The sequence below is a fragment of the Leopardus geoffroyi genome, chromosome X (assembly GCF_018350155.1).
Source record: "Leopardus geoffroyi isolate Oge1 chromosome X, O.geoffroyi_Oge1_pat1.0, whole genome shotgun sequence".
Taxonomy (NCBI): domain Eukaryota; kingdom Metazoa; phylum Chordata; class Mammalia; order Carnivora; family Felidae; genus Leopardus; species Leopardus geoffroyi.
The window spans coordinates 84,789,363-84,800,710 of record NC_059343.1 but is presented as its reverse complement, the minus strand read 5'-3'; the positions used below and the strand labels follow the sequence as shown (position 1 = coordinate 84,800,710).

General features: G+C 41.8%; 1 long non-coding RNA gene across 1 annotated transcript; it reads right to left on the bottom strand.

Moving 5' to 3' along the window:
- Positions 1-249: 249 nt before the first annotated feature.
- On the bottom strand, positions 250-9,768 carry LOC123594930. The gene is made up of 2 exons (XR_006710949.1): positions 8,868-9,768; positions 250-590 (listed from the first exon to the last, which is right to left on the bottom strand). It is a non-coding gene; the product is annotated as an uncharacterized LOC123594930 (long non-coding RNA).
- Between the last annotated feature and the right edge of the window lie 1,580 nt (positions 9,769-11,348).

Here is an 11,348-nt window from a genome sequence, read left to right as displayed (position 1 = left end):
AAATGGGGTTAAGGATATGAGGCCCCAAGTGAGAGAGATTTTTATGAGTTTTTTTTTTAATATTTGTCAGTTCTGTTCCATACGGTTATTATTACTGATACTAATATCCACCTACATCCAGTTTTTCATTAGACAAGAGAAAAGAGCTGTTTGTTGTCACTTGGGAAGCAGGCGTAGATTCAAGTGTGTGTGGGTAAACAAATAATCCAGCCACCTGTTTTTTCTGCTCAGTAACAACACAAATATAGATCCTTTAGGCAGCCACTTTTTTGAAAGTTTGAAATGTACACAGCAGCTGGGGGCTGCCCTTGTGAGGGGGGTAGGATGGTTTTCCACAAAGTCAGTCTCTGAGGTCATATAATCTCATAGTACTAAGGACAACTTGGAATTTCAGATTTTGAAAGCTGGTCACATTGGGATGCCGGGTGGCTCAGTCAGATAAGCATCCGACTTTGGCTCAGGTCATGATCTCACGGCTGGTGAGTATAAGCCCCGGGTCAGGTTCTGTGGTGAAAGCTCAGGACCTGGAGCCTGCTTCAGCTTCTGTGTCTCCTTCTCTCTGTCCCTCCACGCTCACGCTCTGCCTCTCCCTGAAAAATAAATAAACATTAAAAAAAAAAAAAACTGGTCACAATGTTCTGGTCTTCAAAATTATTATTATTTTTTTCAACGTTTATTTATCTTTGGGACAGAGAGAGATAGAGCATGAACGGGGGAGGGGCAGAGAGAGAGGGAGACACAGAATCGGAAACAGGCTCCAGGCTCTGAGCCATCAGCCCAGAGCCTGACGCGGGGCCCGAACTCACGGACCGCGAGATCATGACCTGGCTGAAGTCGGACGCTTAACCGACTGCGCCACCCAGGCGCCCCCAAAATTATTATTAATTCAACTTCTACAGTTGATCTATTTCCCACTTCCATACCACGTTCATATTCTTATTAACGCTTTCCAACTGCAAACAAAATTTTCATACTACTTACCACTCCAGAGATAAGAGCTAGGTTGCAGGGCCTAAAAGTTAAACTTTGGGGACTGTCTTTAAAAAAAGAAGCATTTTTTAAAGTTCATTTATTTATTTTGAGAGAGAGAGACAGCCCAAACAGTGGCGGGCAGAGAGAAAGAGGGAGAGAGAGAATCTCAATCAGGCTCCACACTGTGAGGAGTGCAATGCAGGGCTCAAACTCACAAAACCTGAGATCATGACAAGAAATGAAATCAAGACTTAGACACTGAACTGATTGACGCACCCAGGCACCCCAAGAAAAGAAGCATTTGCTAAGCATATTAAGTCAATCAGAGGAAGACAAATACCATATTATTTCACTCATATGTGGAATTTAACAACAACAACAACAACAAAAACGGATGAACATAGGGGAAATGGGGGTGTGGGTAGAGAGAAGAGAGAAACAAACAAGAGACTCTTAACAAGGGGCTCCTGGGTGGCTGAGTCGGTTAAGATTTTGACTCTTGGTTTCATGCTCAGATCATCATCTTGTGGTTCGTAGGTTCGAGCCCTTCGACGGGCTCTGTGCTGACAGTTGTGGAGCCGGCTTGGATTCTCTGTTTCCCTCTCCCTTTGCCTCTCTCCCTGCTTGCTCTCTATCTCTCTCTCTCAAAATAAATGAACATTTTTTTAAAAAAAAAAAACAAAATAAACCCAAAGCTGAAGAAATTCAATGAAATATCAGAGCTCAGCGCAGCATGAATTTACTTCCCAGATATGGGCAGATTGGTATCTCAAACAAGTAGACACAAGAAGTCTAAGCTATCTATGGTCACTATTACTAAGTGGAAGAGCTGGGTCCAAGGAAGTGAGTGTTTCAACTGAATCTCAGTGAACCTCCATTTCTGTCAATGTCCTCCAGCCAAAGACCACAAAGAGCACACCTGGGGTTGAACAAGTTGAGCTTATTGCTTGTTGCCAGGAAGGCCAACACAAGGTGGAAAGTGGGGATGTTGAGGTGTCTCTCTTTGTTGCAATGAACAATAATCCCAGCTTGAATCAACCGCAGGCATGCCCTGGTGGTGTTTGGCTGAAGGGCATTGACAGTGTATGATGTCCGAGAGTCTACAATTTTGCTTCTGCCATTTAGTAACTGTGTGACCTCAGTCAAGTCACTTAAGTTCTCTGATATTCAATTTGCTTATCTGTAAATTGTACATAGTAACAGTATTCACTTCTTTCAGCTGCTATAAGACCTACAAGGAAAATTTGTTTAAAAAAACGTAAGTGTCCAGGTTGTGTCTCAACTGGCACCTAGACTAAATAGCTCAGGAATCCAGTGGCCTAGTGAATCTGGGTGCCTGTGATTTTTCTGCAGATAGTGGGCACTGCTCTACTGGCCCTGGAGTTGGCCTCAGTGAGAGGCTTGTAGCCTGCAGTATACCCTTCTCCCCCAGTTAGGGAACCCTTCACCTGAGAGCAATTTCTGCAACCCTCATCCTGGACATACTTGTTCTCTAATTGTAGTGTACTGGGTAGTGGGAAGAAGACTAGACTCAGACTGAGAAAAACTGGGTTTCAATCCTAACCCTTTCAGTGCTAGCTGTGGGCTTCAGAAGCCTCAGTTTACTCGTGTGTAAAAATGGGTATAACAAACCCTACTTCATGTCTTGTGCAACTAACAAAGATTATGTTTTTGCATGAGGAGTGGGGTGATAAAATGATTCTTTCCTTAGTTGACACCAAGGTTTCTGTTCAGAAAAAGACAGTCTCTTTTAAGGAGAATACTCTGATATGGCAATTGCAGGGAAGAAGGAGAAGTTCTGATGGAAAGGACTGGAAGATAACACATATGTAGCTAAACTGCCCTTCATAAGAAACAAACATGAATTTGGGGTGGGACAAAGAAGGAAAAAAAGGAAATGGGAGAAGGGAGAAAGAAGCAAGAGTGGATCTATGATAGGAGAATGGTTTGCAGAGAACTCCCAAATAGTAATGCAGCCAAGAACTTCTAAATGCAGGAGTGTTTAGTAATCAATTTTTGATTGTTTATACTGCTATAACATATGACCCTTCATCTACTCAAACTTTGATAAATTATGTTAGTTGCATAAATGCTTCATGTGAGAGGTCTTCATAGAAATCCAGGAAGGAAAGCAAGGATTCTCTCTCTCTCTGTCTTTCTCTGCCCCTTCCCTGCTTATGCTCTCTCTCAAAATAAATCAGTAAACTTAAAAAAAAGATACTCTTAACAATAGAGAACAAACTAAGGATTGATAGAGGGAGGTGCGTGGGAGATGGGCTAGAGGGGTGATGGATATTAAGGAGGACACTTTTGATGAGCTCTGGGTATTGTATGTAAGTGAAGAATCGCTGAATTCTACTTCTGAAATCGATATTGCACTGTATGTCAACTAACCAGAATTTGGGGCACCTGGGTGGCTCAGTTGGTTAATCGTCCGACTATTGATTTTGCCACAGGTCTTGATTTCACAGTTCGTGAGTTCGAGCCACATGTGGGGCTCCACACTACCTGTGCAGAGCCTGCTTGGGATTCTCTCTCTCGCTCTCTCTCTCTCTCTCCCCTCTGTCTCTCTCTCTCTGCCCCTTCTCCACTCAATCTCTCTCCCCATCAAAATAAATACACTTTAAAAAACCAGACTAATAGAATTTAAAAAAGAAGCATTAAAAAGGTATGTGTGTACATGATGCAGGCATTTAGGTACCAAAGCTAATATTTATATATAATGAGAAAAATATTACAAAATTTGGACAGCTGACATATGTGAAACATCCCCATTTCTGTAGAAATCTTGACACAACATGAACAAACCTTTTAGAATCTCTGAAAGTACGAAAGAGTTTTATTTGAGCCCAAGTTAGGATAGCTGCCTGGGAAAGAAATCCTTCACTGGAAAAGAAAGTGTTCTGGAGAACACTTCACAGGAAAGAAAAGTGTTCTGGAGAATGAATAGTCTTTACAGGGCTATATAGTTTTTACACCTTGTAAAAGCTCAAAAGACTATAGGTTAGCATATAGGCAGGAATCGGGAGTTTTACTGTAAAGGAATGCAGGCAGTAAGAGCAATTATCCATATCTCAAGGTCAAGATGGTTTTTCTTTAGGCTACTCATTCACAAAGCAGGTGTACAATGTATGTATGGCATGTGTGGTGGGCCATAAACCAGGATTTTGGTTTGAACAAAGTTTATATACAGTCATGGTGACTTAGAAAGAAATCTAAAATGACTTCCCTTGTTTATCAGGCCTTTAGAGAGTTTTTCTCTCATCCCAAATAACATTTTTATTAATTAACTGCCTGGCACACCTCTAATTTTTTCCCCTACAATTTTTTGGCTACAAACTCTTGGGTCCTCTCTTCACATGACAGCTTTGTAATATCATTTTTTCCTAGAGAAAATGTTAAGATAATTCAATATTTCCTTTGCATAGTTAATCAATTTATTATGATTATTGATAAAACTTTCAGCTTTACTACTCATTATTGGTGATGGGCAAATTTTTAGTATTGTCCAATTTGAGTAAACAGCTGTCAAACTCTATCAAGTTTCTTCCTTATGTGGGTTTAAGATTTTATTTTAAATTTTCTTGTGCAAATTCTTATCTTAAATATTCTTTTGGGGTGCCTGGGTGTCTCAGTTGGTTAAGCACCTGACTTCAGCTCAGGTCATGATCTAGCAGTCCTTGGGTTCAAGCCCCACATCTGGCTCTGCTGACAGCTCAGAGTCTGGAGCCTGCTTCAGATTCTGTCTCTCTTTCTCTCTCTTTCTCTCTGCCCCTCCCCTGCTTGCACTTTGACTCTCTCTCTCTCTTTCTCAAAAATAAATAAACATTAAAATTTTTTTAAATATTCTTTTTTTTTCTATGTCTATTTATTTATTTTTGAGAGAGACAGATAGAGAGTGAGCAGGAGAGGGGCAGAGAGAGAGGGAGACAGAGAATCCCAAGCAGGATCCACACTGCCAGTGCAAATCCCAACTTGGGGCTTAAACCCACGAACCATGGGATCATGACCTGAGCCCATCAAGAGTCAGGTGCTTAACCCACTGAGCCACTCAGGTGCCTCTTATCTTAAATATTCTTAATGATTACAGTCACAGTGTCATGTCAGTGTCCTGAAGGGGAGTAGAATTTGCCACCCCCAAATGTGTCTCTTTGGCATATTTGGCACAAGGATTATTTTAGGTTTTCTTTAAAAAACAAAAACAAAAACCCACCAGCATCCACAGGAAAAGCTCTGAAAACTAAGTAGAAGTTACCATTTTGAAAGAGGCATTTACATTTATAAAGGGAAATATTCATTTGTAAGGGTGTCTCTCTCTGTGTACCAAGAAAAAAAAAGGGTGACTAAATCTCTAGAAATTCTTGCTTTGCCTGGCTGGCTCAGTCAGTGGAGCATGAGTTTTGATCTTGGGGTCCTGAGTTCAAGTCCCATGTAGGATGTAGAGATTACTAAAGAAAAAATCTCTAGAAACTCCTATCAATGGGAAAGGCAAAGACCTAAATCTACATAACAACCTTACCCTTGTTTACTAAGCTTTGCCTAGTAACCTCCCTTAACTGACTCTCCCACTCCCAACATTTTTTGTTTTTAGCTAGAGTTGGTATTTAAAGTGGTGACTTGGGCCATTTTGGGGAGTTACTCAGTTTTCCTGGGTTTCTCCCACATATATAGGAGATAAATATGTTATTAAACTAGTTTTTCTCCTGTTAATCTTTTATTACAGTGGGTGGCTGGTCTCAGCCAAGAATCTAGAAGGATAAAGGGAAAATTATTTTTCTTCCCGTACCTTTCAAGATTATCCAGCTGGACTAAGAATTAGATTTACATGAGACAGATTAATAGGGAAAAAAAACCCTTTATTATGTGCACACAGAGGCCCTGTAATGAAATTGAGACCTAAAGAAATGACCAAAGCAGCTAGTTTTTATACTTTTTAGACAGAGACTAAATAAATCTGTGAGGAATTGACAGGACAAAGAAAACTTAACTTTGGGAGCTTCAATTAGTAATGAATTCTTTTTTTAATTTTTTAACGTTTATTTATTATTGAGAGACAGAGCATGAGCATGGGTGGGGTAGAGAGAGGGGAGACACAGAATCTGAAGCAGGCTGCAGGCTCTGAGCTGTCTGCACAGAGCCCAACGCGGGGCTCGAACTCACAAACCACGAGATGATGGCCTGAGCCCAAGTTGACGCCTAACCAACTGAGCCACCCAGGTGCCCCAGTTAGTAATGCATTCTAAACAGAATTCAGGCTGGGGTAGTAAATTAATAAAAAGTAACAAGGATTGTTAATACAATTTTCTCAGCCCTGAATTCCCTATCTCTGGTGATAAGACAGGATACAGGGAGGGTGCTTTTCACATGGGAGATTTATTTCCTTTTGTCAAGATAGAGGAGGGTCTGAGTGTTCTTCTTACAAATAAAGTAACTTTTAAAAATAATAATATTCCAGGGGCTCCTGGCTGGCTCAGTTGGTACAGTACGTGACTCTTGATCTCAGGGTCTTGAGTTTGAGCTTTATGTTGGGAGTAGAGTTTATTTTTTTAAGGAAACACATACATACATACATAATCATATGCCAAAGTGCCACATTTTGGGCATCTTGCCCTTGGCCTCTACAATGGTATCTTAGTCAATGTCAATATTTCATGCCAAATCACCAAGAAATTAATACGAACCTGTGTAGATGTGATCGGGCAAAGCCACAAGCATGGTTTGTGTAGCAAAGGCAAGAATCCATTTTTGATAACTCATACTGTACATATAGGACAGCAATGGAAGTCAAGATGAAAAAAATACCTTGGGATCAGGGAATGAAGTAGGAAATAATGTCAAATGCTGTCAAGTTGCTGGTGTTAAGCAAAGCATATGAAAGTTATTAAGAATGCAGCATTAGGCGGGGCGCCTGGGTGGCGCAGTCGGTTGGGCGTCCGACTTCAGCCAGGTCACGATCTCGTGGTCTGTGAGTTCGAGCCCCGCGTCAGGCTCTGGGCTGATGGCTCAGAGCCTGGAGCCTGTTTCCAATTCTGTGTCTCCCTCTCTCTCTGCCCCTCCCCCGTTCATGCTCTGTCTCTCTCTGTCCCCAAAATAAGTAAATGTTGAAAAAATTTTTTTTAAAAAGAATGCAGCATTAGGCTCATTAGCCTTAGACTCACATAACCCTAGTTTGAATCCTAGAGCTTCTACTCACCACCTTATGAAGACTTTCTAGTAATTACTTAATTATACACAGAAGGCACTGATAAACACATGAATAAATTATCTAATTAAACCCAAACTAAAAATGATCCCAAATCAACTTCCTGTTAGCTTGATCCAAAACATGCCCACATCCATCTCACCACCAAAAATATGATAGGAAGTAGGAGTGGCAGAAGACAGTAGTCTTAAATTGCAGTCAATATTCTTGCTTTAATGAACTTTACAAAAATATAAGAGACATAGCATGGCCTTTATATTACTTTTCTATTGCCATGTAACAAGATATGAAACTTAGCTATTTAAATTAACACCCATTTATTTGGATCACAGTTTGGTAAGCCAGAAGTCCAGATGTGTTATGATGGTTCTCTGCTCAGGATCGCTTAAGGTGTCAGACAGCCTGCATTCTCATCTGGAGCTTAGAACCCTTTTTCAAGCCTACATGACTGTGGCAGAATTCAGTTCCTTGTGGTTGTAGGACTGAGATCATACTTTGCTCCTAGCCAGTAGCTAGAACCATTCTCAGCTTAGAGATCATCCACATTCCTTGCCACATGGCTCCTCTATCTTCAAAGCCAAAAGTGGAAAATCTCAGTCCTGTTGAATCTCTTTCCTTTCATGCTTCAAATCTCTCTGACACAAGGAAGAGCTATCTCTTTAAGGACTCCATCCAATTAGGTTGGGCCCACTTAGTGATTGTCCTTTGATTGACTCAATGATTTGAGACTCTGCATCAGAAAAATCTCTTTTGCCATGTAATGCAACATAATCATAGGTTATCTTATATTCACAGGTTCCATCTATAATCAAAAGGAGGGAATCAGGGAAGTGTGAAGGTCATTGAGGGGATCATCTTAGAACTTTGCCAACTATTACCCTTCCCAGAGGCCTAATATGGTGCCCATACAAATCCAGGGACCATGAAATGTAAGCTTCATTAGTTTCAAGGTGAATTCACCTCTGCATTACCTCCACTCATTCTGAGTTTTTCACTTTACCTATACAACTGCATTCTGCTAAAGGGACCCCTAAACCTCAACCATACATAATCATGAAATAGTTCCTGCTTACAGTTCTAACAGAAGTTACAAGCTGAATGACCAACACTGGTTTTGCATTTACCTATATTGGGGATGATAGAACTTTACATCTTGGGCATGCAATGAAAGGTAGTCATGATTTCTTGTATATCCACTAGAGTATTTTGGATTGAGGCTGGATAGGTTGGGGGAGACACAAAGGCAAACCACAAGGAAATGGTCCTTGTCCTTTAGAGACATTTGGGAACCTTATCATTACTTAGCTTGCTATGTGGCCCACATGGGGATGGTTGCTTGCATAGGGGAGTGGGCTATTCCACACATGCTCTCTCAGCAGTCTGTGAGGTAGGGATTATTAGTCAGTCCATAGGAATTTGGAGAGAATAATGTCCAGTGCAGATTGGAGTTACTAGAGAAAAATTCAAAGGAGAAGCAAATGACCAAATTAATCTACTTTATTTCCTGATTTCACCTTGCCGTTCTCTTCAACACTGGATGGTAACCCCACAATCCATTGAATAATCTTAGATTCTCTATCTTGACATTTAAGACAACCTGAGTCACATATTCTCGGCTTTGTCAACCATTTTTCCTCTGCTTCAGCCAAAAGAGACCCCTAATTAGTGTGACCCAAACATGCTTTATACTTACCCACTCTGTGCACTTGCTGTGCCATTCTCCTAGAATGAGTAATTCCTGAAAAGAAAGGAATAGAAATAGGTAATATAAAAGAAAGTACATCTTGTAAAACAATTGTTCCTTGGGATGTTTCAGGAGAGCCATGAGAAGCCAGCCCTATGACAGCAAAGTCTTCACGGCACCATTGCTTCTGGAGAGAATGAGATAGTTTATCTCAACCTAGAGAAAAAGGGATTCTTTCAGAGCACTATAGATCCATTGCTTAGTTTGTAGTCTATGTCTGATTTCATTACTTATCATGGTATGTACATGATCTCTTCACTTTGAACACTTTTGATCCTTTCTTCCATCCTTTCTCATGTCTCCATTTTTGCTACAAGTTCCTCAATTTATTCCACGCACTCTTTGAATAAACATTCTAGAACTCTTCTTCAGCCAAATGGAGCATAGGTGGAAATATTCTCCTCCCAATGAAGTAGATCTTAATCAATCTTGCTCACACACAAAAAAAAGCCCTTAAGCTGACTGCATTGAAAACTCCTTCTCTGAAGAGCAAACACAGAAGAGAGGAATTCCCAGTGTGATCATAGAAAGAATGTTAACGCTTACAGCCTGGACATTAGGCCTTGGTGAAGTGGCTCACTGTGTAGCAGATAATGTTGCTTTGTAGGTTAGTCCAAAATTCTTTCTGAGAGCTGACTAGACTGGGAGTTTAAAAAGTAGTGCACCCGCAGGTCTGTGCTCCTCTGACTTGGTGAGTATTTCAGGTTATAGGGTCTGCCAAGACCACCAACCTGCCACGACCACCACAAGGCACAGAATGGGTTGCTACAGGGATGCCTGGGTGGCTCAGTAGGTTAAGTGTCAACTCTTGAATTCAACTCAAGTTATGATCTCATGGTTCCTGAGTTCCAGCCCCACGAGTTCGAGCCCCACGAGTTTGAGCACGTGTCAGGCTCTGTGCTGACAGTGGGGAGTCTGTTTGGGATTCTCTCTCCCTCTATCTCTGCCCCTCCCTGGCACTCTCACAAGCTCTCTCTCTCTCAAAATAAATAAACAGTTAAAAAAAAAGAATGGGTTGCTGCATTCATTCACAAGCACTGTCACTTCTTTTATATACTTTGCATTGTATATTTGTTACTTTAGTAGTAACCAGTGTCACACCACTTGGCACCAAATCCAAATCATCATTCTTGCACATCTCTGAATTCAGACTAGACTAAAAATTTAGAAATATAAATTTGTAAATGCTATAAGGATACAATTTAATAAATCGGCTTTTGACCTCATTTATATATGAGAAAATAGAGACAGAAAAAGATTAAATATGTTTCTAAATTCATCTAGCAAGCCAGGAAAAAGATTGGCCCTGGAATGCATGTCTGTGGAATCCCAGCTATTGTTGCTAGATTCCTTGACTAGCCTATATAATTCAGGAGGGACTTTTCCCCACATCTCACCTTCCAGAGTTTTTCAGAATATGTTACAGGGGTATTCCCTTGGTGAAAGCTGCTCACAAAAAGTGGACAGTACAGGCCTTTTCAGGTAGCAGGAGTTGAAGGTATCAGAAGGCAAGCAGGGCAGCCATGCAAGCAAGGGGGAAGGCAGTCAGCCCCTGGCAGCTGCTGCCATGACAACCGTCTCCAGGGGTGTGGCCTTTCTCTGGGGGATCTGAGGAAGCCCAGAGTGAGTTTCTGGTTTAGGGATTCCTGTTCCCTGATGAGGCTGCACTTCTGTGGCAGAAACAGAGCCCCTCCCTCTGAGTCTGTCTACAGCACAGACTCCATGGAGGTCTGGTTTTACTTTGCAGGGCCTGTTTGCCTGGAGTTGAGGAGAAATGCCCTCCCCAGCTCAGAGGTTCCCCCTTCTTCTACCACCTCTGCATTCTTTCCTAATGACACCCATGGCAGTACTTTAGTCTCAAGATTAGCTGCTGTGGATTGCAGCAGGCCCTATTCAGCCTGTAGCTCTCAGGCTCTCCCAAATAGCCAAGTGGAAATGGAATGACAGGAGTCTTCTCTTTTCTGCTTCTGGCCATCCTAACTGGGACTACCTCCTCTCCTCTCCTCTCCTCTCCTCTCCTCTCCTCTCCTCTCCTCTCCTCTCTTCTCCTCCCCTCCCCTCCCCTCTCCTCTCCTCTCCTCTTCTGTCCTCACTCCTCTAGTCTCCTCTCCTCTCCCTTACTCTCCTCTCCCTCTCTCCTCCCCTCCTGTCCCTTCCTCACCCCTCCCCTCCCCTTCTCTGTCTCTCTCCGTCTCTCTCTCTGCTTATGCCCAGAGAAACAAGGAAGGGACTCTGAGGAAAGGTGGGGTAGCAACTCAGGCTTCTGGGGAATACTTCGGGGCTGGGAAGACAGGCCCAACAGGGGCCAAAGGGAGGCAGTACTGTTGCAGGATTTTTTACTTCAATACCCGGGGTTTGTCATCTTGTTGCTTTTTATAGGTTTTTTTTTTTTAATTTTTTTAATGTTTATTTATTTTTGAGACAGAGAGA